A 5,000-nucleotide genomic window follows, 5' to 3' on the forward strand; every position below is an offset into this window, starting at 1 on the left:
GTCTCGCCGTCCCCGGACGCGGCGAGGGACTGCCTCCCGGCCGTCAGGATCGGGCCCACGGAAGTCTGATTTTAAAAAAAATTGGCCGACGCCACCGCGGAGGGCTACCCGGGCACCCCGGGCCCCGGAGCCGGAAAAGGGAAAAAAAGGATCGGGCCCACTAGAGACATGGACCCGGCCGCCAAGCAGGCCGCCCTGGGCTGACCCTCCCCGGCCGCAGCGAGGGACTGCCTCCCGGCCGACAGGATCGGGCCCCTGGAAGTCTGGGGGTGGGGGGGGGGGAAATCGCCCCACGCCCCCGAGGAGGGCTGCCCGGGCGGGCCTGGCCCCGGAGCTCGGAAAAAAAAAAAGGATCGGGCCCACTAGAGACATGGACCAGGCCGCCCTGGGCTCACCTTCCCCGGCCGCAGCGAGGGACTGCCTCCCGGTCGACTGGATCGGGCCCCTGGAAGTCTGGAAAAAGAAGAATGGAACCTGACGCCTCCGAGGAGGGGGCGCCCAGGGAAGGAGGGAGATCCGGGTTGACCTGCTGACCGGACGGGAAAGAGGCCACCGGGCGTCCCCCCCCTTAAAACCTAGGGGTTGACCTGGTGGCCGGAAAGCGAACCGGCCAGCAGGTGAACCCTTTCGATTCCACGGGTTGACCTGGTGCCCGGGAAGCGAACCGGCCAGCAGGTGAACCCGTTCGATTCCACGGGTTGACCTGGTGCCCGGGAAGCGAACCGGCCAGCAGGTGAACCCGTTCGATTCCACGGGTTGACCTGGTGCCCGGGAAGCGAACCGGCCAGCAGGTGAACCCGTTCGATTCCACGGGTTGACCTGGTGCCCGGGAGGGGACTCTGAAAATTTTTCAGCCCTTTCGACTCGGGGTTGACCTGGTGGCCGAGAGGGGACTCGCACGGCAGGCAAGCCGCCCTGGGCTCACCCTCCCCGGCCGCAGCGAGGGACTGCCACCCGGCCGACTGGATCGGGCCCCTGGAAGTCTGGAAAAAAGAATGGAACCTGACGCCTCCGAGGAGGGGGCGCCCAGGGAAGGAGGGAGATCCGGGTTGACCTGCTGACCGGACGGGAAAGAGGCCACCGGGCGTCCCCCCCCTTAAAACCTAGGGGTTGACCTGGTGGCCGGAAAGCGAACCGGCCAGCAGGTGAACCCGTTCGATTCCACGGGTTGACCTGGTGCCCGGGAAGCGAACCGGCCAGCAGGTGAACCCGTTCGATTCCACGGGTTGACCTGGTGCCCGGGAAGCGAACCGGCCAGCAGGTGAACCCGTTCGATTCCACGGGTTGACCTGGTGCCCGGGAGGGGACTCTGAAAATTTTTCAGCCCTTTCGACTCGGGGTTGACCTGGTGGCCGAGAGGGGACTCGCACGGCAGGCAAGCCGCCCTGGGCTCACCCTCCCCGGCCGCAGCGAGGGACTGCCTCCCGGTCGACTGGATCGGGCCCCTGGAAGTCTGGAAAAAAGAATGGAACCTGACGCCTCCGAGGAGGGGGCGCCCAGGGAAGGAGGGAGATCCGGGTTGACCTGCTGACCGGACGGGAAAGAGGCCACCGGGCGTCCCCCCCCCCTTAAAACCTAGGGGTTGACCTGGTGGCCGGAAAGCGAACCGGCCAGCAGGTGAACCCGTTCGATTCCACGGGTTGACCTGGTGCCCGGGAAGCGAACCGGCCAGCAGGTGAACCCGTTCGATTCCACGGGTTGACCTGGTGCCCGGGAAGCGAACCGGCCAGCAGGTGAACCCGTTCGATTCCACGGGTTGACCTGGTGCCCGGGAAGCGAACCGGCCAGCAGGTGAACCCGTTCGATTCCACGGGTTGACCTGGTGCCCGGGAGGGGACTCTGAAAATTTTTCAGCCCTTTCGACTCGGGGTTGACCTGGTGGCCGAGAGGGGACTCGCACGGCAGGCAAGCCGCCCTGGGCTCACCCTCCCCGGCCGCAGCGAGGGACTGCCACCCGGCCGACTGGATCGGGCCCCTGGAAGTCTGGAAAAAAGAATGGAACCTGACGCCTCCGAGGAGGGGGCACCCAGGGAAGGAGGGAGATCCGGGTTGACCTGCTGACCGGACGGGAAAGAGGCCACCGGGCGTCCCCCCCCCCTTAAAACCTAGGGGTTGACCTGGTGGCCGGAAAGCGAACCGGCCAGCCGGTGAACCCGTCCGATTCCACGGGTTGACCTGGTGGCCGGGAAGCGAACCGGCCAGCAGGTGAACCCGTTCGATTCCACGGGTTGACCTGGTGCCCGGGAGGGGACTCTGAAAATTTTTCAGCCCTTTCGACTCGGGGTTGACCTGGTGGCCGAGAGGGGACTCGCACGGCAGGCAAGCCGCCCTGGGCTCACCCTCCCCGGCCGCAGCGAGGGACTGCCACCCGGCCGACTGGATCGGGCCCCTGGAAGTCTGGAAAAAAGAATGGAACCTGACGCCTCCGAGGAGGGGGCGCCCAGGGAAGGAGGGAGATCCGGGTTGACCTGGTGACCGGACGGGAAAGAGGCCACCGGGCGTCCCCCCCTTAAAACCTAGGGGTTGACCTGGTGGCCGGAAAGCGAACCGGCCAGCCGGTGAACCCGTCCGATTCCACGGGTTGACCTGGTGGCCGGGAAGCGAACCGGCCAGCAGGTGAACCCGTTCGATTCCACGGGTTGACCTGGTGCCCGGGAGGGGACTCTGAAAATTTTTCAGCCCTTTCGACTCGCGGTTGACCTGGTGGCCGAGAGGGGACTCGCACGGCAGGCAAGCCGCCCTGGGCTGACCCTCCCCGGCCGCAGCGAGGGACTGCCTCCCGGCCGACAGGATCGGGCCCCTGGAAGTCTGGGGGGGGGGGGGAATCGCCCCACGCCTCCGAGGAGGGCTGCCCGGGCGGGCCTGGCCCCGGAGCTCGAAAAAAAAAAAAAGGATCGGGCCCACTAGAGACATGGACCAGGCCGCCCTGGGCTCACCCTCCCCGGCCGCAGCGAGGGACTGCCTCCCGGCCGACTGGATCGGGCCCCTGGAAGTCTGGGGGGGGGGGGGGAAATGGAACCTGACGCCTCCGAGGAGGGGACGCCCAGGGAAGGAGGGAGATCCGGGTTGACCTGGTGACCGGACGGGAAAGAGGCCACCGGGCGTGCCCCCGTTAAAACCCCTAGGGGTTGACCTGGTGGCCGGAAAGCAAACCGGCCACTGGGTAGGCCGGTCGGCAACCTAGGGGTTGACCTGGTGGCCGGGAAGCGAACCGGCCAGCAGGTGAACCCGTCCGATTCCACGGGTTGACCTGGTGCCCGGGAGGGGACTCTGAAAATTTTTCAGCCCTTTCGACTCGGGGTTGACCTGGTGGCCGAGAGGGGCCTCGCACGGCAGGCAAGCCGCCCTGGGCTCACCCTCCCCGGCCGCAGCGAGGGACTGCCCCTCCCCACCCCCCGGCTGACAGGATCGGGCGCACTGGAAGTCCGGGACAGTATTTTCCCCGACGCCGGGGAGGGCGGGCGGAGGGGCTCTGGCGGCCAGCCCGGGCCCCGGAGCTCGAAAAGGAAAAAAGGACCGGGCCCGCGAGAGACGGGGGCCCTGCCGCAGGGGGGGGGGCAGTCCGACCGGGGCTCACCGTGCGGCAGGCCCGGGCGTCGGCAGGGGAAAGCGGGCGAGGAGGCGCGGGGCCGGGTGCCTACGGCCATACCGGACCGAACGCCCCCGATCCCGTCCGATCTCGGAAGGTAAACCGTCCCGGGCCTGGCTAGTACTTGGATGGGTGACCGCCTGGGAATCCCAGGTGCCGTAGGCAGCTTTTCCCGGTCCGAGTCAGCTCTCTCTCCTTTTCTGGGGGGGAAGGAGAGGGGGGGACGGGCCGGAAAGCCCCTCGTCGCTCCTGCCGAGTCGGAGGTCGCGGCCGCAGGTCACGGGTCTGGGCGCCTGGGGTCCGGCTCCCCACCCACCCGGCTTCCTCCGCGGAGGACCCCCCCCGGGGCCACCGAAGCCGCTGGGGGAGACGCCGGGCATGGGGCGGACTGGCCCGGACCCTCCCGGCCGCCGGCCCGCAGGTCCGCCCCGAATCCCCCCCCGCGGCCACCCAGGCCAGGCCTGGCCAGGCGGGACGGACGGCGGGTGTCCAGCGCCCAGCGGCTTCCTCCAGCGGGGACCCACGGACCCCAAAGCCGCAGGGGGAGGCCCCGGGCCTGGGACGGACTCGCTCGGACCCCCTGCGCCCGGCCGCCGGCCCGCGGGACCGCCCCGAATCCCCCCGCGGCCACCCAGGCCAGGCCTGGCCAGGCGGGACGGACGGCGGGTGTCCAGCGCCCAGCGGCTTCCTCCAGCGGGGACCCACGGACCCCAAAGCCGCAGGGGGAGACCCCAGGCCCGGGACCGACTCGCTCGGACCCCCCGCCTCCCCTGCGCCCGGCCGCCGGCCCGCGGGACCGCCCCGAATCCCCCCGCGGCCACCCAGGCCAGGCCTGGCCAGGCGGGACGGACGGCGGGTGTCCAGCTCCCAGTGGCTTCCGCCAGCGGGGACCCACGGACCCCAAAGCCGCAGGGGGAGGCCCCGGGCCCGGGACGGACTCGCTCGGACCCCCCGCCTCCCCTGCGCCCGGCCCCCGGCCCGCGGGACCGCCCCGAATCCCCCCGCGGCCATCCAGGCCAGGCCTGGCCTGGCGGGCCGGTGTGCAGCTCCCCCGGGCTTCCTCCCCCGACGACCCGCGCGCCCCCCTGAGCCGCAGGCGGAGACCCCGGCCCCGGGGCGGACCGGCCCGGGCTCGCCCGAGCCCCCTGCGCCCGGCCCGCAGGACCGCCCCCCCGAATCCCCCGGGAGAGGCCCGGCCTGCACGCCACTGACGACCCGCGGCCCCCAAAGTCGCAGGAGGCGCCCCCCCCCCCCCGGTTAGCCCCGTCTCGCTCCGCGCCCCCCGCCCCTCGCTGCCGGGACCGGGCGCCGCCCCAGAGTCAGCCGCAGCCGGCCGGCCTGAGAGCTGCCCTCCTGTGGACGACGGTGAGTTTACCTTGATACTAACCGGCCGTCAGCCAGGTCAACCCCA

General features: G+C 70.6%; 1 non-coding gene across 1 annotated transcript; it reads left to right on the top strand.

Moving 5' to 3' along the window:
* The first annotated feature begins 3,635 nt into the window (after nucleotides 1–3,635).
* Nucleotides 3,636–3,754, top strand: LOC135979605 (5S ribosomal RNA). The gene has a single exon (XR_010596878.1). It is a non-coding gene; the product is annotated as a 5S ribosomal RNA (ribosomal RNA).
* The last annotated feature ends 1,246 nt before the right edge of the window (nucleotides 3,755–5,000 follow it).

Source organism: Chrysemys picta, unplaced genomic scaffold, assembly GCF_011386835.1.
Source record: "Chrysemys picta bellii isolate R12L10 unplaced genomic scaffold, ASM1138683v2 scaf1047, whole genome shotgun sequence".
Taxonomy (NCBI): domain Eukaryota; kingdom Metazoa; phylum Chordata; order Testudines; family Emydidae; genus Chrysemys; species Chrysemys picta.